This window comes from Stenella coeruleoalba (genome assembly GCF_951394435.1).
Source record: "Stenella coeruleoalba genome assembly, chromosome: 9".
In the NCBI taxonomy this organism is placed as follows: Eukaryota; Metazoa; Chordata; class Mammalia; order Artiodactyla; family Delphinidae; genus Stenella; species Stenella coeruleoalba.
Genome location: NC_137155.1, coordinates 75163724 through 75187967, shown reverse-complemented (window position 1 = coordinate 75187967; position 24244 = coordinate 75163724). Strand labels below are relative to the sequence as shown.

The following is a 24244-nucleotide window of genomic DNA, read 5'->3' as shown; positions in this document are numbered from 1 at the left end:
CATTTTTATAAAGCTACAGTAATAAAAACAGTATGGTCCTGGCATTAAAACAGACACATAGATTAATGGAATAGAATTAAGAGCCCATAAATAAACCCATGCACATAGGTTCAATTAATTTATGACAAAATAGCCAAGAATATACAATGGGGAAAGGACAGCCTCTTCAATATATGGCATTGGGAAAATTGGACAGACACATGCAAAAAGAATGATACCAGATCACTATCTGCCACTATATACAAAAGAAATCAACTCAAAATGAATGAAAGACTTGAACATAAGACCTTAAACAATAAAACTCCTAGAAGAAAACATAGGCAGTAAGCTCCTTGACACTGGTCTTGGTAATGATATTTTGTATTTGATACCAAAAGGAAAAGCAACAAAAGTAGAAACAAACAAGTGAGACCATATTAAACTAAAATGCTCTGCACACCAAAGGAACCATCAGCTATACGAAAAGGCAACCTTCAGAATGGGAGAAAATACTTCCAAATCATGTACCTGATAAGGGATTAATATCCTAATATATAAAGAATGCATACAACTCAAGAGCATAAAAAAAAATCCAGTTAATAAACGGACAAAGATCTGAATAGACCCTTCTCTGAATAGATGGCAATAGGTACATGAACAGATGCTCAGAGTCACTAATCATCAGGGAAATACAAATCAAAACCACTCTGAGGTATCACCTTACACCTGTAGGAATAGTGGTTATCAAAAGGTAAGAAATAAATGCTGGGGAGGATGTGGAGAAAAGAGAATACTTAGGAACTGCTGTTCGGAATGTAAACTGGTTCAGCTACAATGGCAACAGTATGAAGGTTCTTCAAAAGATTAAAAATAGAACTACCATATGATCCAGCAATTTCATTTCTGGATATTTATCCACAGGAAATAAAAACACTAACTAGAAAAGACACCTTGCACTGCAGCATTATTTACAACAAGTACAACAGGGTAGCAACCTACGTGTCCACAAATGGATGAATGGATAAAGAAATTGTGGCATATATATATATATATATATATATATATATATATGATGGAATCTTATTCAGCCATAAAGAGAAGGAAATCCTGCCATTTGCAAGAACACAGGTGAACCTGGAGGATATTATGCTAAATAACATAAGCCAGACACAGGAAGACAAATACTGCATGATCTCATTTGGACATGGAATCTAAAAACGTTGATCATAGAATCAGAGTAAACAACGATGGCTGCCAGGGGCTGGAGGGTAGGGAATATGGGAGATGTTGGTCAAAGGGTAGAAACTTTCAGTTATAAGATGAATAAATTCTGGGGACTTAATGTACAGCATGGTTACCGTATTTAGTAATAACGTATTGTATACTTCAAATATGCTAAGAATATTAACAGATCTTAAGGGTTCTTACCACACACACAGAAAAAAAATAGGTAACTAAGATGATGGATGTGTTAAATAACCTTACTGTGGGGATCATTTCACAAAATATACATTAAATCATCAAAAAGCACAGCCTAAATATACACAATTTTTATCTGTCAATAAAGCCAGGGGAAAGATGAGCTGAATGTTTAAAAGAAAGCATTTCATATAAACTATTTAATAAGGAATAGATTACAGTAAACACAGATTTCCCATATGTGTCATAACGCTAGAATGTATTCTGGAACATTTTTTTTGTATCCTGGATAAAACAGTGCTTGGGAACATGGGACAACATACAAAAGATATATTACTTAAAACATAGTTGACCAAGCATTTTGCATGCATTCCTGAATCAGCCTTGGCTTTTGTTAACTTTTAGCTAACAGAACGTTTTTTTTTTTTTCCTTTTGGTCACAAGATATAAAAATAACTTTCTACATTCAAATAATTTTCCCATGAGCAGTTGCTTTGAAAAGTCAAGGAAAATAACGTACAGAATGTGTCTCTGTGTCTGCATGTGTGTTGTATATATGTGTTATAAATTCTCCACAGCATACCTTATAGGTAAAAAGTTACTTCCAGATAGCAGGTAAAAGAATAGGGTATACTGTTATATTCAGTGTTTTAGAGGTCCTTTCTTTCAGAGTAAAAAACAGGTTTTTTTTTCTTTTCATATCAAGGTTAATTCCCAAGGGAACTAAAGTGAAGTGTTTGGGCATCAAGCCAACAACCTTGTCTAATCTTTTTATTCTTTCAAGGTAGAAAAGAGGTGGGTGGTGTTTCAACCTTTACTGAATAGTTAGGAAAATAGAAACAGAAAACACAACCTTGTTTCTTGTCTCTCAAAAGTCATACAACTAGTCAGCAGTGACAAATATTATAATATCTACTGTGTATTGAATGCCTTTTTTATCAGAAGCACCTAGCCTGTATTATATATTTTGATAGACATTTTAAACCCTTAAATGCTAACCTTATTTTTCTTTAATAAAAATTGTGAAACTGAGGCTCAGAGAGATTCAATAAATTGCCTCACACACTAATTGTAAGTGGCAAAGCTGAGATCTTAACAAAGATATCTATGCCGCCCAAACTTTCTAATTTCCCTCTCCCAAATAATTGGCTATATTCTTATTGAGAGTTAAACTACGTTGCGAGTGCTAAGGCAGGCTCTATAGAAGTTTACTAATGGGAGGTACCATATCAGTGGATCTGCTACATAATTTTAAAGGAAATGCAATTTTATCACTTTCAACTTACAGAGTAACCACAATAATAAAATGCTTGTATTTAGAGCCCTGGTAATTTAATTAATAATGAAAAATTTCACATTGTAGTTTCCAAATATTCTGAAGCATATATATTTGGGGGAAGTTTGTCTTTTTAAGTGTAGTAAACACGACTGTCGTTATTCTGTTTGCAATTTTTAAATTTTAAAGTAATGAAAAAAGTCTACGTTATATCAACCCTCAAATCACATAACAGAGTTCCAACTACTGAACAATAATTAATGGAATCCTATTTTTCTGGCCTGTTCCCTAAACCAGTGTCCTATTTCCTAGCATACCACAAATATTTGGATGAGAAGGGCTTTCCTCTGCAATGTGAAACCAGGTGGAAAAGCTGCTATTTAAATATCGTATAGGTTACGAATAGCAGCTGCTTCATGAGGCAGAAAGAATGTTTAAAATGTTTATTAACCATTGAATATTTACACAATCTACTAATGATATTTTACATTTATATTTTATTGACCTTTTATTGACCATTTATATTGACCTTTTTAGCCAGAGCAATTTTCAGAGACTGCATCCAATAAATATAAGGCAACATGCATTCTTCTATGTAATATACCAAAGTAGGACCGTAAGTATGTCATTCAAGTGGAAATTAAACAGAAAAAACTGGCAGCTAGAATAAAGTTAAACAGCATATAAACCTGATCAGGAAGGGATTATTTCCTCTCTATGCAAGGAAATATTCGCTAGAATAAAGGGACAATATAGTAGAAAGGAAAGAGTACTGCATTTGGATTCAGAAATCTTGACTATGAACTCTACCACCCGTGAGACCTGATGCAGATTACTTAAGCTCTCTTCTCAATTCTAAAAGGGAAATAATTCTTGACCAACTTACCCTCAAAGTTATTGTGAAGTCAAATTTATTAGTATGTCTCAACACATTTTAAATGATAGAGCTGTAAGAAATCAGATATTCTTCTGTTCATTGCTACATTTACTGAAAAGCTGGCTCTCATGGTCAACCAAATACCCTAGGCAACTTGTGAATCTCAAGTATTTTCTAATCCTAGTATCATTTCAAACTCCTTGTAGTTGACCATATTCAAAATTAGTCTACATACCAGAGTAACTGCTAACATGAATTCACATTAACAGGATTCAAACAGAAGCAGCAAAGAAGGTTCTTGCAATACACCATGGGTTTTGTTGGGAGGAGATGACTCTTGTCAGAACCCAAAAGTCCTGAAATTAGCGTGTATTTAATGCTGACTGAGACGCCTTTTTATTTCTAAGAAGGATTATTTTCTCAGTCTTCTAAGGTTGACTTTCTGTAATTGTGGGAGAACTATGTACTCTACAATTGGTTCACAGTATCTGGTAATAGAATGGCGCACACTTTTGTACCAAAAATATGTCCAAAGTATTCGTAGCATGAGTGAGACTTCTGTCTCTGTAATTTATGTAGATGATCCATGCAAGAATTGTGATTACATGCTATGTACTAACACCCTTCTTTGAGGCTGCATGCTAATGAATCATACTCTTCTCATAACACTGGATATTCCTTCAGTGACCTCAACACAGCACTGAGCAGGCACTGCAAATTCATCGCCATGTAATCCAATTTACTCTCTGAATTAAAGTCTGGGTTAGTCTTAAGAAGTAGGTCAGATCATGGGAGCAGATTTTCAGTTTTTCACTTAGAGAAATCATGCCCTTACCAGGATTCTGAAAGATCTTTCCTATTTTACTTTGATTCCCTATGTGCTGTGGTACGAAATGACAGTTATAAGTATATTAATAATTACTATCATTGGTCAGTTTTAAATATTTATGTCAGTGGCATCATCATTGCTGAAAACAGTGATACTTTTTTTGATTCAGCAAATAATATAAAAGATGAACAGATGATTAGAACTCTGCTTTCAGCCAGGAAGGAAAAACCAGTAATATGCATTATAAACAGCTGTAATATTGTTCAAAATTTATGAAATTAGTTTTTAAATAAATGGACAATAGGCAGTATGAAACTGATGTCTGAAAGAAGAGACATAATGAGGTGGGCCCACGACCACAGTTCCATGGCTTGAGTCAAGTTCCCAGTGTGGCACAGAGAAATAAAACCCAAGGAGAGCATTCCTGTCCCACTGAGCTGAGGATACAGCAATCGGAAATTGGCATCATAGTAAACATGTATCTTTAAATCTTCTTAAAGATCTCTATCTTCCTTGTGAGAAAACTTAGGAATAAGCACCGTATCTTAGACCTGCACTAACTAGACCTAATGAAGCCCTAACAAAACTCACAAGGGAGTTGAGCCCAGTTAAGGAAGAGGAGCTTGGGAAAGAAAGCACAAGAACAAAAATACCTAAGTCCAAACTGATCACCCACTATTTCAACTGCCTGCTATTCTAAGAATCAAGATTCTTCAAAGGAAAATAATAAAACTCAGAGCTTCTCCATTTTCCAAAATGTCCAACATTCCATCAAAAATTAATAGACTTAGGAATCAAAATCAAGGAAAAAAAAAAAAAAACAGGCAATAGAAACTGAATCCGAGGATGAACCAGATGATGAATATAGCAGATAAAGATTTTAAAGTATATTTTAAGGATTATATAAAATATGTTAAAATAAACAAAAATAGATTCTTAATGAGTTAAACAATATAGAATATCTGCAGAGTAATAAAAATTGTAAAAAAGAATCAACAGCACATTTTAGATCCAAAAGGCACAGTATCAGAAATGAAAAATGTATTGAATGGGCTTATCAGATTGGAAATGGTAAAAGACAATCAAAGAACTAGGAGGCATGCCAATTAGTTAACAGTGCCTTTGTAAACCATGGGGCAAATTAAGTTGTCTGTCCTGCATATTACTGGAGTGTCAGAATGTCTGAGAACAAAGTTAGAAGATCATTTTAAGATATAATGACATATATGTCCATGCCACTCTCTCACTTTGTCACAGCATATATACACTACCAAATGTAAAATAGATAGCTAGTGGGAAGCAGCCGCATAGCACAGGGAGATCAGCTCGGTGGTTTGTGACCACCTAGAGGGGTGGGATAGGGAGGGTGGGAGGGAGACACAAGAGGGAAGAGACATGGGAACATATGTATATGTATAACTAATTCACTTTGTTATAAAGCAGAAACTAACACACCGTTGTAAAGCAATTATACTCCAATAAAGCTGTTAAAAAAAAAAAGACAAGAAAAAAAAGATATGATGACATGATACAAATGAACTTATTTACAAAAAGAAACAGACTCACAGACTCAGAGAATGAATTTACGGTTCATTCTCTGAGACTGTAAACAAATATCCAAACAACATAAGAATATATTCCTTGCAAGCACAGATAAGGCACTATAATGAAACCCACAGGATGCCCTTCAGGTTGAAGGCAAATGACACCATACAGAAAAATCTCATCCATGAAAAAGAATGAAGAACATATGAAATGATAAATATATGGGCAATTATGTAAGAATATACTTTCTCATGAACTATTTGAAGCAAAATTAACAGATATGTGGAAGTCAAAAATACACGAGAGTCACAAAGATGTGGGACATGTAAACAGATTTACTATAGAGTTTAAAGGGTCATTACATTTGTAATGTGGAAAGTTGGAAGCTAGAAATGGAAAGTAAAAGTGGGAAATAGGAAGAGTACAGGGAAAATTGAGAAGTGTGAAATGTCAGAGGTGGAGTGTAAAGTCTGAAGGCTTGATCGAAAGTAGATTCTGACAAGAGAAGGATGCATATTAAGTCTAGAGCTACTCAAAATAATAAAAAAGTACAACTAAGGAGACTGTAAAGAAAAAAAGTGGAACTCTAAAAATTTTCAAGAACTCAAAAGAAGGCAGGAAAGGCAGAACAGAGAAACCAAAAATACAATGAAAATTTAAAAACAGTTAGCAGGATGGTATAGTTCACTCTAAATGCCAAATCAAGAATGAACCACAAGTAGACTTAACATCCTATTTTACAGAGTCTGTGAACTGGATTAAAAAATATAACTGGATGCTGTTTATACAATGAATTTTAAATGAAAACACAGATATGATGAAAATAACTAAATGGAAAATAAAATACCTAACCAACAGCAAGCATAAAAGAACTGGCCTGGCTATTTCAGTATCAGACATAGGAGACTTCAATGCAAAATGTATTATAAGACTTAAGAGGAACATTATATAATAACAGGTGAAATATCTATTAAAGTATCAAAATTCATGAAGCATAAATTGACAGAACTAAGGGAGAAAAAGAAATTTACAATAATGTTGAAGATTTAACAAGCCTTTCTTAATAATTGGTCAGTAAACAAAAAAGTAACTATGTAGAAAATCTAAAATCCCAGTATTGACCTCTTGAACTATATTCAATGCTTGTTGAATCCATGTTATTTTTAAATACACTTGGAATGTTCACCTAGATTGACTATTTTCAGGGGTATAAAATAAATAGATTTCAAAAGAGTTTCTCACAAGGACACAATCAGACTTAAAAACCAATAACAGTAAATCATGCAGAAAAAAATCCCTACACACGTGGAAACTCCCATACATGTGGGAAATAACACTCAACTAAAGAAACATGAGTCAAGGAGCAATCACAAGAGACATTTTTAAATGCTTTTAAATAAATTATTTCAAAAGAGAACAATTTGTGAGTACAGTAAAGCAGTAAATAGAGGACAACATAGAATTAAACATCAGTGTTGCAAAGGATGAAAGTCTTAAAATTATTGGTCTAAATGTCCACCTTATTAAACTAGAAGATGAAATCTAACGCTAAAGGAAGTTGTAGAGAGAGAATTCAACATAATAAAATAATAATGAGAGCAGAATTCAAAATAAAAGTGACAATCAATAGGGAAAGGCAAAGCGTAAATTGGTTATCTGAACAGATTAATAAAAATTGACAAAACTCCAGAAATACTACTCAAAAGAAGAAACTGTACAAGTCTTCTTGGGCTGCCGTAACAAAATACCACAGACCAGGTGGCTTAGACATTTATTTCTCACAGTTCTGGAGGCTGGAAGTCCAAGATCAAATGTCAGCATGATTGGGTTCTGGTAAGAGCCTCTTTCTGGCTTGCAGCTGGCTGCCTTCTCACTGTGTCCTCACACAGATGAGAGGATAAATTCTGGTGTTTCTTCCTCTTCTTTTAAAGGCACTAATCCTACCACAGGGACTCCACCCTCAAGACCTCCTCTAAACCTAATTACCTGCCAAAGGCCCCATCCAAACACCATTGGATTGGGGGTCATACGAATTTTGGAGGCACACATTCAGTCCAAAACAGAAATAAGATACAAATTAGTAGTATTTGAAAGGAAAGCAGTGTTATCATTGCAATTCTTACACACACATCAAAAGAATAAGGGAATATTATGAAACTTTGTCAATAAATTCAACAGATGAAATGAAAAACTTCCTTAAAAGGCACAACTTTCTGAAACTAACACAAAATGAATTTTAAAAATCTGCATAGTATTATATATGTGTAAAATTTTTAATTAAGCAAACTCCCATTAAGAAAATTCCAGGGCTGGAGTGTTTCAGTAGTCAATTCCAGTAACAAAATAAGAATTAATGCCAATCCTATAAAGTTTTTAAAAGAGCATAGAGAAAAAGGAAATATATCCTAACTCACTTTAATTTTATAAGGCTAGCATAACTGTGATACTAAAAGCCAAGATATTACAAGAAAAAATAATTCTCAGAGGCTTACATACAAAAGGCCTCAAACAATTTTCAAATCAGACCCTAAAATATATAAAAATACAATACGCCTTGATCAAGTGAGGTTCATCTTAGGATGTAAAGCTTGTTCAACATTAGGAAGTTATCAGTGAAGTTCTCCACATTAACAGTAAGAAGGGAAATAAGATTCAGTAAATATACAAAGCCTTTGACAAAATTCAACATATCCATTCAACTTAAAAATTCTCAGAAAATTACATTTTACAAAGTGTGGCAATCAGATCAAAGGGTGATCCCCGCCAATTCCTGTGTCCAGGTATTGTGAAATCCCCTTACCTTGAGTGTAGGTAGGACCTATGTCTTGCTTCTAACCAAGAGAATATGGCAATGGTGATGGATTGTCATTCCCATGATTACACTGCATTCTATAGGACTTTATTTTGCTAGCCAACTGGCTACAAACTCTCACTGCTGGTTTGATTAAGAGACCATGTTAGGAAAGTAAACACATGCAAGGAAATGTATGTGCCCTCTAGGAAAAGCCAGCAAGAAGCTGTGGCCCTAGGTCTTACAACCACAAAAAAAAAAATGAATTCTGCCAACAAAATGAGTGAGCTTGGAAGTGGATTCTTACTCAATCAAACCTCCAAATAGGAACACAATCCAACTGATACCTTGATTGCAGCCTTGTGAGACCCCCGCAAGCAGAGAACTCAGCTAAGCTGAGCATGGACACCTGATTCTCAGAATAAACGAAATGGTTTGCATTGTTTGTTTGTTTTTTTGTGGTACGCAGGCCTCTCCCGTCGCGGAGCACAGACTCCGGACACGTAGGCTCAGCGGCCATGGCTCACGGGCCCAGCCGCTCTGCGGCATGTGGGATCTTCCCGGACCGGGGCAGGAACCCGTGTCCCCTGCATCGACAGGCGGACTCTCAACCACTGTGCCACCAGGGAAGCCCGGTTTGCGTTGTTTTAAACCACTGTGCCAGTGGTAATTTGGTAGATGGCAATAGAAAGCTAATGTAAATTCTGATACCAGGAAGTGGGGTTGCTACCCTAGCAAATAGCTAAAATGTGGAAGTGACTTTGGAACCATACATAGCGTGGAGGCTGGTGGACGTTGAGCAGCATGACAGAGAAGACATAAACTGCCTTGACAAGACTGTTGGTAGAAATGTGAACTTGGAGAATACTGCTGGTTAGAGTTCAGAAGGAAGCAAGGAAATTGTTATTGGAACGTGGAAGAAGAGAATCTTGTTACACAGTAAAAAAAAAAATTTTCGGATTGATTCTGTAATGTAAAACAAATTTGCATTCCTGTTATCAATCTTACAGAGTCATGATATATTAAACTTGATATAGTTTTGTTATGCTATTATTTTGCTTAGGGCTTATCAGTATTCCATGAGGAAAACTGACTTACTGTCCTTTATCTTGGATAAATTTTGCTTCCCAATTAGGCCTTCTCAATAGAATAAACAGTAATTGTTCCTTTATTATTTGGAAAAGTTTGGGTAGAAATACGATTACCTGTTTCTTGAAAGATCCTTTTTTGAAGGCAATGGTCATGCCTTTCTCATATTTAATTCTTCCAGCTTTTAGCCTAAGACTTAACAGAATTAGGTAGTCAATAAATAGCTATTAAACTAACTTGATATAAGACTTTCAGTTATTCAAGAAACTTCTTAGTGGGAAAATATCCTAGACTTCACTTAATTGCTAAATAGCGCATAATAATATTGAGAATGTAAATAACTGTCTCAATTATATTTAATTTTAGAAAAGAACTGTGATAAACTATAAGTGCTCTCATAAAATAAAATTTGAAATAACAGGAATTATAAACATCATTTGAAATTTTAAGTAAAATATATACAGGAGAATCAGAGTTTTCATAAAATGTGTGCACAAAAAACTTGCAAAAAAAGCGATATGGCTTAACTGGACAGAGAAGCAAAATACTTTTGGTAACTACAGATTAATTTAAAAGATAAATTAACTTGGCATAATAAAACGTGCTTAAGTCTCAGTTGTATTTAAGAGTCATGTGATTTGAGGTCAGAATTAAGTTCTCTGAATCTCTTATATTCTTTACCTGAAAATGGCACAAATAATTGTCCTTAAATAGGGCTGAATTAGGTTGTATATTTTAAGCACCTGTGAACTATAAAGCAATATACAGAGTATTAGAGCTGATTAGGTGTAAACTGAAACATGGTAGGTGAAAAGACTGAAAAGAATATCACATGAGATTCTAAAAATCATTAAAAATAATTCCTTTTCATATATAAGGAAGGAGTCAGGTAAATAATTACTGAAGCCAAATTTTCAAATGTACTGCTGAGAAAAAGGGGAGGCAAGCTAAACGAGTATTTTAAAACTATGGAAAAAGTACTTTTCTAATGGATTTTCCATATATAATTATCTACTGCTTGTTTGGAGGCAGTGTATGACTTATTGGGCAATATTTAGTATAATCAAGTAGCAACCACTAGAGGATACTAAAGGATTTCAACGATGAAACTGGGGAGATGTTTATCTAAATGGGCAGCCTAAATTAAAGTGGCCTGGATTATCCAGGTGCATCCAGTAATGCCTGACCCTTAAAAACAGAACTGCCTCCAGCTGGAAGCCTAAGAGTGCTGAAGGGAAGTCAGAAAGATCCAACCCTGGGAATAATTTGTTGCCTGACTGCTACCCTGCGATGCAGGGTTCTAGGTTCAATGACCAAAAACAGGCCTCTAAGGACTAAACGCAGTATGGCGCTATTAGGTGGAAAAAGAATGAGGATCTCAGTCCTACGACCTTAAAGAACTGGACTGTATGAACCAATCCGAATGAGCCTGGAAACAAGTTCTTCTCAGAGCTCCCCAATAATGGCCAAGCTGGCCAACATCATGATGTTGGCCCCGTGAAACCCAGAGCAGAGAAACCAGTTTATCCAGTCTGGAACCTACAGAGCTGTGAGATATTAAACTTATGTTAAACTGCCAAATTTGCGGAAATTACGGCAGCAACAGAAAACTAATACAAGTCATGAGAAAAGATACGAACAGAATCAACTAAAAAACAGTAGACTGAGTGATTAAACATGTGTCTCTGGGTCTTATTAATGGTCCAACAGACTCAGAATAAAGCATCTACAACATTCACCTTTATCATGGAAAAGATCTGTTGTGCCTAAAAAGCATTAGAAATAGTTTTAAAAATTATATCACAATGATAGTTTATATTTTGAGAAGGCAAGACATTTACTTAGGCTTTTCAGAAAGCCTTTAAAAAGGTTCTAAATTACTATTATCAACTATAATTTAAATCAGTGTATTCTGAGTTTCCTTTTTATCATAATGAGAACCTAAATACTAAACTCTTCACATATATTTAAACCAAAGGGAGCAAAGAAAATTACACAGAACTCACACCTACAAGAATATCATGAAATTAAATCTACATGGGTGCAGAAAAATAACCATAAACCATAATACGAGCTCGATCTCACCAATGGAATTGGAAGGAGACTGTATGGAATACAAGAGAGGGTAATGGGTGGTAAACAGATAAAAATCACTCTTGTGAGAGACAGTTTTTTCCTAATGGCAAAACACTAAGAAAAACTCCAAATCCTGGTGAACGAAAGCAATTCGGGGACTCAAAGGCCAGAAGTGGAGTCTAAGGAAGACAATGGTTATAGGGAAGAGAAAGGCTTCTTTGAAGAGGAAGGTGGTGAATAGAAAAAGAAAGCAAGGAGATCATTTAAAGTTCTATAGAAACCACAACATTCACTCCCCAAAATATGCCATCCATTAAAGAAATAGCACTCACGTGTACCAATAGGAAATCACAATATTGATTTAAGAAACCTGAGAAGCTGCCCAAATTCTTTAATACTGCTTACAGAGAAATACCTATTTCTGATGTTTTAGGAACTTATCAGCGATTTCAAAATAAAATAATACATATCATAAAATGCAACTAGAGGAAAAAAATAGAAAATGATAGAGCATTAGAGGTGATGAAAAAGTCCTCTCAAATCACAGAGGAAAACTAACACAAAACCTCAACATAATATTCTTAAACAAGCACTGGGTGATATTCAGACCTCAAAACTGAAATTCTACTCGGTATATAAATGGATTCTAAACAGGCAAATAATTATGAAAGGGGTTACTAAACCAAGTAAACAGAAAAACACCAGCAAGACTCATATCAGTGGTTAAGATTAAATGACTAAATGTGCAGGGAGATTAAATTCAACTCAAATAATAAGAACTATTGAGATACAATAGAGGCAGGGGTCAAAAGAAACAGGGAAAAAGGAGTAGAGAAAATATAACAGGTAAAAAGCATAATTATTGATATTATAGTAGACAAATATCCAAAATATAGGATACTGGGAAACCGAGGAACCACATGGTGGTAAGTTCCGTGTTTTTTCTTGTTGCCTCTTGTATCCTAGACTTCCTGGCTGGAGTAACCTGGAAACCCCAACAGGTGTGTTGTGTTTTTCTTTTTACCCATTAAGGCAAACCCTTCCCCCAGTGTCTGCCGTCTCTAGCCAAAGGACCAGTAACGGGCAACCTAGCAAGACAGAAAACTTTTAGAAAATAACCACTCTATTCCATCCAAACACCACAGAAAAAAAAGTTAATATCCTCATCCCTACCCAATCCAGCAAAGGTAGGTAGGCCTTTGTCTTAGGTTTCTCCAGAGAAATACAACCAGCAGGATGGATATATACCCAGAGAGAGAAAGATTTATTTTAAGGAATTGACTCACATGATTGCGGAGGCCTGGTGAATCCAAAATCTGATGTCGTAGGCCAGGAGGCCGGAGACTCTGGGAAGCGCTGCAGCCCAAACGAAAGCTGCCGGCAGAATCCCGGTTTGCTTCGGTGAATTCGGCCTTTGTTCTAAGAAGGCCCCACCTGATTGGCTGAGGCCGTCCTACCCTATGGGGGGAGACCTACTTAAAATCCACCAATTTAAAAGTTAACTTAAGCAAAAAGCAACAAGTGGGAACAAAACACTTTCACAGAAACATTCAAAATGTTTAGCTATATATCTGGGTTTCATGGTCTGGCCACGTTGACGCATGAAGTTAACCAGTACAGATGCCTAAACTTCCCCTCTCACCAGGCTATAATGAGGTGCACCAATCACCTGAAGAGGTTTCAAAGAGGCTAAGGATGTTCAGCCCACCAGGTGGTAAGAAGATGCATCTCGTACTAAAGTATGATGTACATATAGAGAAGTACACAAGATGTCAGCACAGACTTCAAAGAAAGAGTGCATCTCTACCTCCACCTGTCCGTAATGAAGCATTCTCCTCCTCCACACTGGGGCTGGTGCCAGAGGAAGCCTACGGGGAGAGCTAGGACTTTCACCACTTCCCTGCTGTAACAAGACAACCTCCTTCCCAGTGGTATCAGTGGATCCCTAATGGGAGCTGGAATGCCCTCTACCCTGCCGGGAGTAATGGGGAGTTATTCTCTCTCCAGTGTAAGTGGAGGCCCAATGGGGAACCTGGATTACTACCCCCACTCAGCAGTAAATTTTGACATCCACTCTCTGCTGGTGTGGTGTCAAAAAAAAACCCCAGCTAAAATGATGTTTAGGATCAAGCGTCTCATAGGATAATACCCCAAATGTCCATATTTCACTTGAAAATCAGTCATCATACCAAGAACCAACAAAATATCAAATGGCAAAGAGATTATTGAGATACTGAACCTAGCTAATAATAAGGGAAATTTATATTAAAACAAGAATGAGACTCAACTTCACACCAATCAGAGGTTCCATATTAATGTTGAAACTGTAACAACCTACCCACCTGCCATCAAGGAAAGCAAGTCAATGTGCTGAAAGTGAACTGTCCAATAACAATTCCTTGAAAGCCTAATTATTTCCCTGTCAGTCTAATTGTTTCACTAAACACAAATTCATCATATAGCCCCTGTCAGTCTAATTATTTCACTAAACACAAATTCATCATATAGCAAATGCCTTTTTTCTGTATTTTTCAAATAATAAATTCACCAAATTGATCAAAATCTTGTTTCTCTTAATGTCTTAAGAGACTTTCAAACTGTTCAGTGTATTTCTGGGGATTATAGTTTTTGGCATTATTTTAAGTGCCAAGAATGTCCCAATTAGTTTCTAAAAATAGTTTGCAGTTTATGTCTTCCAACACATTTTCAATCCATTTCACAGCCTTTCCTGCTTTCTTAATGGCTTGAATTTGCATTCTTGGCTGGGAGAAAGGGAGGGGGAAGAAGTTATCAATAACTGCAAGAATTTTAGTAGCTACATGCAAAAAGAATCTTGATAATTCACAACTTAGAACAAAATAAAAATGTGTAATGTGTTTCCCATTGCATGACTTCTTCCAGAACTTGGGCATATCTCTATACCTTACCAAGATCCCTTAATCCAGTTGGGGTTTAGGTGCCTTTATCTGGTGAAAACATCTTCACCTGTACATAGGCCACATCTGTTGTACACTTCCTGGTTCCTGTCTCCCAATTCTTACGTTTTCACTTCTCTCCAACAGGTGATTTACATCCCTTTGGTGGTCAGAAACTTGCTCTTGTATCACTTTAAATTATTACCCACTCTACTTTTTAAAATTTAACAAAACAGTAGTTTTTGTTTTATCAAACTTTAGCATTCAACATTTGGAACAGAATTTTAGATTTTAGAAACACTTCTTTAAAATTTCTCTCAACAGAGAAAAATGACTCTTGCCTTCAAGACAAGTATCTCGAAGTTTTATTTATTTCTTTTAAGATGCTGCACTTACTTAACTTCAAGTATATATGCCCTGTCTCTCAAAACAGTGAATACAGAAAGTTACCAATTTTTCCTAAATGGTGAAGGAAGAGATAAGAGTACAAAGAATTTCTGGAAAAAATAGTCTCAGTATGTCAAAACTACTCCTCTACAAGATTATTTGGACAAACATATACTTTACCTTGGCACATGTAAAAACTGAATGTCTCTATTTTCTCTGTAAGGAAAAAAAATTAACACCAACAAAACTTTGTGGTTTCACACCTGACCTCTATTCAGTAAGCCAGTAAGGACACCACCACAAAGCACAGTGCAAAGCAAAATAGAGGACATAAAATCAAAAAGTGCAGTTTTTGTCCTCTATGAGTTCATAAACTAATGCAAGAGACAGACATATGTCTAAATGCCAAACATATTGTAAGTGCTTTGACAGAAGTACAAACACAATGCATGTTAGACATTAATTACAAATGACAGGATTTGGAAAGAATTCTGAGAACTGAGTAATATTTAATTGGGCTCAAAGAGAAACACAAACTCCAGGGAACATTTAGGATATAAATCGTTTAAGGTTAAGTGTAGGAAAACAAAAATGTTAAGCAGAATGGGAACAAGTCTCGAGAATGTATTGGATGACAAAATAAGATCATTAAAATGCATGTATAAGTAGCCTGAACAATATACTATATGGCTGGATTTTGATTGGAATTGATTACCTAGACATAAAATAGGCGTTTCCCACATGTTATACAATATATCAACTTTATAACAAAGATTGGATAAACCAGACTTGAAAATAGCTGTTCAATACCTTTTCCACAGACTTCATATTCAAGTTAAAAAATGTATAGTGGCATAATGCATTTTACCTTATATCTATTTCTTCTCCTCCTCATTTTCTTTTTCTTTCTTTCTCTCTCTCTCTCTTCCCTCCAACCCCCCTCCCCCTGCTTCTCCTCTGTCTCTCTCCCTCTCATTTCAAAAATATCAGCCTTGGAGCCATTGGAGAAAATAATACAGACCACCTCAGAACCACCATCCGTATTTATTACATTTAACATTTAGCCCTATATATGACTGATTTTTTGATGCATTACAGATACATATGAAGAGCCCTGTTTACCATTCCCCACCCCCTTATAAAAATATCAATTTTTCCAAATTTAAATTTTATTATTCCAAAATATTTTTATATCATACTATATATGTATATCCATAAAGTATACATACTGTATTGTGGAATTGTCATCATTCTGAAACTTGCTTCATTGACATTTGATTCTGGATCATTTTATCCATATTGATACATGTGTGTAGTTCATTCATATTCATTGCTATTTATCATCTCATTGTAAAAAAACAAAATATTTGTCTATACTCCTCCTGACATAAATTTAGGGTGTTTCCAAGTGACTGCTCTTATAAAAAATTGTGTGATAAATATTCTTGTAATATTTTCTTGTTTATTTGTGTGATATTCCTACAGGTGGAATTTCAGGGTAACACACGCTTTTATTATTGTTGAGGTCACTCTCAAAAGTGGCTCTACAAATTACACTCCCTCCATCACTATGTGAAGTGGCCATTGTTTGACACCTAAGCCTCATTTGCTACTGTTATATATTCAAATTTTTGCAAATATTTTCGATTTAAAATTTATTTTGTTTTTCACGGATTATAAGAAGATTGAGAACATCATAAAATCTAAAGATTTTGACTTTTTGTTTTCCTTCTTCTATGAATTGCCGATTCATGTTCTTCCTTTATTTTTCAATTGGGTCATATATATTTTCCTTATTTATTTGTATGAGATATTCATATACTGGCTATAACTTTTTGTTAGTTAATTATGCACTGCAAATTACTTCCATATGTATGTTGCTTGGTTTGTGTACTATTTATGGTGAGATTTTTCATATATTTAATGTAGCTAAATTTATCAATCTTTTTCTATGTGGTTTGCGTATTTTGTGTCCTATTTTTACATGTTTTTAAACACTTTGGTCATAAAGATATTCTACATGATTTTCTTCAAAAGTATTAAAGTTTTGTTTTTGAAATTTAGAATTACATGCCAACTGCAAATATTTTCTGTGTATAGTGTTAAATCAGAATCTATTTCTTATGAAAAACCAGTTGACTCAGAACAATTTATTGGAAAATTTATATTTTCTCCCCTCTTTGTCATATAAAGCTTCTCATAAGAGTAGGATTTTTTAGACCCTCTATTTTATTTATTAGGTATTTGTTGATCTATGAACCATATCACAATGACTTAATTTTTACAACTTTATACAAAATCTTGCTTTGAGTAATAGCATGTGCTATTCTTTTATTTCAAAATAGCATTGGCAGTTGTTAGCTAATGTGCCATATAAATAATCCTGTCAATTTCCAGAGAAAAACTGTTTTGAAGAATTCTATTACAAAATGTGAGTTTAGATAAATTTGAGAAAATGGTAATTATTTTAATGTTATACAAATAGTTCTATCTTACAAAGAAACTGCTATCTTACAAAGTGGTGTTGTTTTATATTCCCACTATTAATGTTTGAGAGTTCTAATGGCTCTATACCGTTGCTAAAATTTTATGTATCAAAATTTTAATATTTTGGCTTTTTAACATTTTAGGGATATTTTTAATTAGGAAGAGTAATTAATGGTATCTTCTTATGGTTTTATTCTGAATTTCTCTACTAACTAATACTACACACAACTTCCTTTGCTTATTGCCCATATTCATACCTTCCTTTGTGAAATGCCTGTTCAGGTTGTTTGCTCATGTGGGGACTGTTTGTTAGTTATCAATTTATAAGAATTGTTTATACATTCATAATGCAATTTGTCATATCCATATATTTCTATTATAAAATAATATGTGAATATTATCAATGTTCATAAAATATTTTCTAATCTGCAGCTTCCATTTCCATATTTACTTTCCTCATTTTGATGAATAAAACATATTTTTGATGGACATTTTCACTGAAAGTAGAAAATTTTCAATTAATTTTATTTGATCTTTTTATTCTTTTAAACTTTTTTTTTTTTTTTTTTTTGCGGTACTTGGGCCTCTCACTGTTGTGGCCTCTCCCGTTGCGGAGCGCAGGCTCCGGACGCGCAGGCTCTGGACGTGCAGGCTCAGCAGCCATGGCTCACGGGCCCAGCTGCTCCGCGGCACGTAGGATCTTCCCAGACGGGGGCACGAACCCGTGTCCCCTGCATCGGCAGGCGGACTCTCAACCACTGCGCCACCAGGGAAGCCCTATTCTTTTAGCATTTAAAAACTTTCGTTGCATTTTATGTTGACTTCTATTGTTTCTTGTGAAAACTCAGTCATCATCCTTATTATTGCTACTTTTACGTATTTTTTTTTCTCTACTTGTGTTTATTTTTAACTTTGGTTTTCAGCTCTTTGAGTGTGATATACTTGGATGTCTTTTGCTTTGCATTTATTCTACTTTGTATAAGTACAGCTTCTTAGATTTTTTGGTTGATGTTTTACATCAGATTTATAAAATACAGGTCATTAATTTCCTATGATTTCTCTACCCTATCATCTCCGTCCTCCCCTTGGAAATAAGTTAATACATTTTGTTAAATTGATCTTTCTTTTGTTGTATTTAATATGTTGTTAAACCACTCAATTAATTTTTGATTTTTTAATTGCCACCTCTTTCTTATTTAGAATTTCTATTCCTCTCCTGAAACCTCCATATCTTCATCTATTATCCCCTTCTTTCCTTTATTTTACATGTTTATAATAGGTGTATTAAAATCCTTGTCTGCTAATCGTAATAAGTTGATAAATAAAATCCATCTATAAGTCTATTTCTATTGTCAGTGTTTTTTATTACGATTTCCTTTTTCATGCGTCTCTGCAGATTTTATATATTTTCATGAATTTATTCCAGATATTGGTTATAAAATAATAAGGAATTATAATTACTGTGGTTTTGTTCTGTTGACTTTCTCAAGATTGGAAGCCCTTTCCTCAAGATTGAAGAGAAAGGCTAATTATACAGATTCTTCCTAGAGTTGTGTTCAGCATGTGATGGCCCAGAGCTATAATTAGATTGAATTCATCTGTGATTAGACCAACTTTTAATATCCTACACCCTCAACAGCTTTTTGACCTTGTAAGTATTCAAACCGAGAAATCTGAGCTGCAATATTCAGATATTTTTAGTGCATATAAGGATTCAACTCCAGCAAGATCCTAGAATTCAAGGGCAGAAAAAAAAGTACAGGATCTTGCAATTTCTCTCTGTTTTCTTCTCCCCTGTATGGGTGGATTGTTCAGGTCTAGTCTCTTGTTTTTATATTTGATGCTCTTCTATATTCTGCCAAACCATGCTACCATTAATGTCTTCACTGGTTTCTTCTTTTCCTTGAGCATTCCCACTAACTTGGCCAGACTGCTCCTTTGTCTGATGTATAAAAAGCCAGGTAAACATATTCAGGAATGGAAGCTGCCCCCAGATACAAATTGTTTATTTCTCTCTGGAATTGACTTAGTCGAGGTGTTTTTGCACCCTGATCTTTGTTAGGTCGTAAAACGTTTTGACTAAAGTTTTCTCTTGGGAATTTTTTGTGGTTACCCTAGATGCAAGGGTTTTCTGGATTCTTCTATATCCTATCCATTTATGAAGTCCCTCACATCTAGTTTTAAAGAAGTTTACCTAGAATGCTAGCTGTAAGACTAGTGATTTACTTGGTCCACGTCCTAATGGAGTGAGTGTAGCTGCTTTTTGGCTTCATTGGCCTACTGCTTGCTGTAAGCATGTGACTCAAGACATTATTTTTAGGAGAGACAAATCTGAATATCCTTGACTAATGTCTTCTTCCTTCTTAGCAGCTTAACAAGGAAGCATGTCTCAGTATCCTCATTTCAAAACAGACTGATAGGAATTCATTTGCTCTGGAAGCCCCAATTTCTAACAAGGTCATTATTGTAACAAGGATTCTTTATCTCCCTTCCCTTGAATTTTGCTGAGAATTACAAGCATTGGATTACTTTTCTGTGGAGCATAATTCATACTGCATACTATCTAGCTATGCCCAGTCGCAGCACACACCTCTGTGAAATAAATGAGTTCCTCCTTTATCTTGTGCACTATGTAATACTTCCACTTCTAAGTTTTATCCAATTAGCTCTATTTCATATTGAAATATGTACATGATACCACTATTGTGTGTGTTCATGCCTATTTTATAGGGCAGACTATTTGTGACCTTCATATGTGGCCAGGGGCCACCCCAGTCCTGAACTTCAAGTTCAGGACTGTCTATCATCCTTGACTAGTCTATCATCCTGTCTGAATCACTTTAAGCTCCCAATGCCCTTCAGGATTCAAAGTCTTGATTATCATACTTTGCTTCCAAGGTTTGACCCAGAGTGCCCTTGCCTACAGTCCTACTTTACCACTTTGTTCTTTTTTTCCTTCCTGCACTTCCACCTAAATGCTTAATTTGTTTTTAAATATAGTGAGATATATAGAGCATGAAATGTAGATAGAGACTGTCTTAGATTTGAATTCAGAAACCACCATTAGCTGTATGATATGAAATAAATAAGTTAAATAACTACTCTTGGACTCAGTTCCTTAAACCATAATAATTAGAATAATAATAAATATCATTAATACCTACCTTACAGAGATGTCACAGAAATTAAATAAAATATGTATAAATTTTGAGAATACTGAACCACTTTCTAACCGTTATGAATAATAATTATTTATATATTATACTTTATCCTGTCATTAAGTGTTTAGAGTAGAGGGGGATTAACAGAGAATATAAATTTTTGTTCCATATATCTTCCCAAGTTCCCCTCCCCTCTTTCTTCTGTGCTTAAATTGATTATATGTAGAAAATAAACCATGTACATACAAACTCATTTCATTAGCCCTAAAAATCTCCACAAAGCTCAGTCAAGAAAAAGTGATCACTCTATTGGTGAACTAGATATCCTGGGAGCCCTACTATAAAATTACACACAAAATATATTTTAGTGCATTCCTGTACTCACTAGTAAGCAATGGAATTCTCTGCGACTCAAAAAAAGTAAAAAGAAAGGAAGGGAGGGTGGGAGGGAGGGGACATTAAAGAGGTGACATCTATGCAAGAAGCAGGAAGCAGGGCAAAGAAAGCAGGATTGCAAGTGAAAGGCAAGATTAACCTGATGTTGAAAGCCTGTATCAAAGAAGACTAAGCCTTTACCCAAGGGGAACTGGGGAAGGGACGTTTGAAAGAAGCTAAAATGAATCTTAATACAAGCAGACAAAATTCCTCTCTGAATAAAAGCATCCAGAATACAGGCCCTCAGCATCCTCACATAGCACACTCAATAAAATATGAGTTAATAGAAAATCTCAATTCTATGAATAAGAGTGATCAGAAACAACAGACAAGAAATGTAAGCACTCACAGACTTCAGATATAGTATGACCAAAAAGAATGTATAATGTTGAAATAAATGACACACATATGCATGTGTGTTTATAGTTCCAAATTTAACTACTTACTAAATAGTTGGCACAGCAAGTTAGATACAACTGCAATAACTACTCAGAATGCAGCACAGCAAGATAGAGATTGAAAATATGAAAGAGAAGTTAAGTGAACAAGTGACCAAGAGATGAAAGAACAAAAATCAATATGCAAATTATTTGAGATCCTGAAAGAAAAAGTGGAGACTATGGAGAAAAGGAAATAACTGAAACCATAATGCTAAGAATTTTCCAAAACTAATCAAAAGTACAAATTGATAGTTATAGAACAAAAACTGACAGATTCCATTCATATATTATAAACATTTAGATTCATTTGTCACATCCTCCCTTGCATCCGGAAATTACCTACATGTAAATATTTAAAAAAACTGAATATGTTAGGGCTTCCCTGGTGGTGCAGTGGTTGGGAGTCTGCCTGTCGATGCAGGGGACACGGGTTCATGCCCCGGTCTGGGAGGGTCCCACATGTCGCGGAGCGGCTGGGCCCCTGAGCCATGGCCACTGAACCTGCGCATCTGGAGCCTGTGCTCCGCAACGGGAGAGGCCACAACAGTGAGAGGCCCACGTACCGCTAAAAAAAAAAAAAAATTGAATATGTTAAAGTTTACTTTTTGCTGTAAAGTTCTGCGCAGTCTAAGCATTTTGACAAATGCCTTGTATTCGCCATTACAGTATTTTACAGAATACTTTCACTGCACTAAAATTTTCTGTGTTTAATCTTAGTAGTGTTCTCAACACAACTCCCAGCAACCACTGGACTTTAGTATTTGCCTTTTCCAAAATATTACGTAATTGGAATTGTAAAGTATCTAGCTTTTCCAGACTGGTCTTTTTCACATAGCAACATTCATTTAAGATTAATCAATGTCTTTCTGTGGCTCAATATTTCATTTTTATTGATGAATAGTATTTTATAGTATATGTGCCATGTTATCCAATTCACTGAAGGAAATCTTGGTTGCTTCAAGTTTTCAGCAATTATGCATAGAGCTGCTCTTAATATCCATGTGCAGGTATGGATGATAAGTTTTTAAATTAGTTGGGTAAATACCTAGGAATACGTTGACTGGACTGTATGCAAAGACTGTTTAGTTTTCTAGGATCGCCAGACTGTCTTCCACAGAAGCCATGCTACTTTGCATTCTCACCAGCAATCCATGAGATTTTTTGCTGCTCTGCATCCTCAGCAACACTTGGTATTGTCAGGTTTGTTTGTTTTTTGGATTTTAACCATTTTGATAGGTGCGCAGGAATATCTCTTTGCCATTTTAAATTGCAAAAAAGTTAATTAAATGCCAAACAACGTTGAGCATCTTTTCATATGCTCATTTGCTAACTGTATACTGTCTTTGGTGAGATGTTTGTTCAGATCTTGTGCCCGTTTTTAAATTGAGTCATTTGTTTCCTTATTGTTGAGCTTTAGGAGTATTTTGGAAAACTAAACACGCAGCAAAGGCAAAGACTGCTTCATTGGGCTCCCCTGTGCCTTGAGCGCCCCTGGCCCCACCATGACTGTGCCCTGCCCGATTTCAGATACTCAGAGTCCACCTTTACTTTCACCTACACTGGAGGCCCCAAAAGATGGGCATGTCTAAACTATCTTGAGGACGGCCTTCAAGATGGTGGAGGAGTAAGATGCGGAGATCACCTTCCTCCCCACAAATACATCAAAAATATATCTACACGTGGAACAACTCCTACAGAACACATACTGAACTCTGACAGAAGACCTCAGACCTCCCATAAGCCGTGGTGCTGACAGAGTCATGGTGCTCTGGCTGGGCGTCAGGCCTGAGCCTCAGACATGGGAGAACCGAGTTCAGGACATTGGACCACCAGAGACCTCCCAGCCGCATGTAATATCAATCAGCAAGAGCTCTCCCAGAGATCTCTGTCTCAACGCTAAGACCCAGCTCCACTCAATGACCAGCAAGCTCCAGTGCTGGACACCCCATGCCAAACAAATAACAAGATAGGAACACACTCCCGCCCATTAGAAGACAGGCTGCTTAAATTCATCATAAGTTCATAGACACCCCAAAACACACCACCGGATGTGGTCCTGCCAACCAGAAAGACAAGATCCAGCCTCATCCAACAGAACACAGGCTCCAGTCCCCTCCACCACGAAGCCTACAAAATCCACTGGACCAAGCTTAGCCACGGGGGCACACACCAAAAACAATGGGAACTACGAACCTGCAGCCTATAAAAAGGAGACAGCCACAGAGTAAGTTAAACAAAATGAGAAAAAAGAGAAATATGAAGCATATGAAGAAGCAAAGTAAAAACCCACCAGACCAAACAAATGAAGAGGAAATAGGCAGTCTACCTGAAAAAGAATTCAGAATAATGATAGTAAAGATGATCCAAAATCTTGGAAATAGAATGGATAAAATACAAGAAACATTTAACAAGGACCTAGAAGAACTAAAGAGCAAACCAAGAATGATGAACAACACAATAAATGAAATTAAAAATTCTCTAGAAGTAATGAATAGCAGAATAACTGAGGCAGAAGAATGGATAAATGACCTGAAAGAT

General features: G+C 35.6%; 1 long non-coding RNA gene across 1 annotated transcript in view; it reads right to left on the bottom strand.

Moving 5' to 3' along the window:
* LOC307191695 overlaps window positions 1-9959 on the bottom strand; it is a 99324-nt gene extending 89365 nt beyond the window's left edge. The window contains exon 1 of the long non-coding RNA XR_013829827.1: window positions 9922-9959. This is a non-coding gene — a long non-coding RNA (uncharacterized lncRNA). The remainder of the gene's footprint in view (window positions 1-9921) is intronic.
* Between the last annotated feature and the right edge of the window lie 14285 nt (window positions 9960-24244).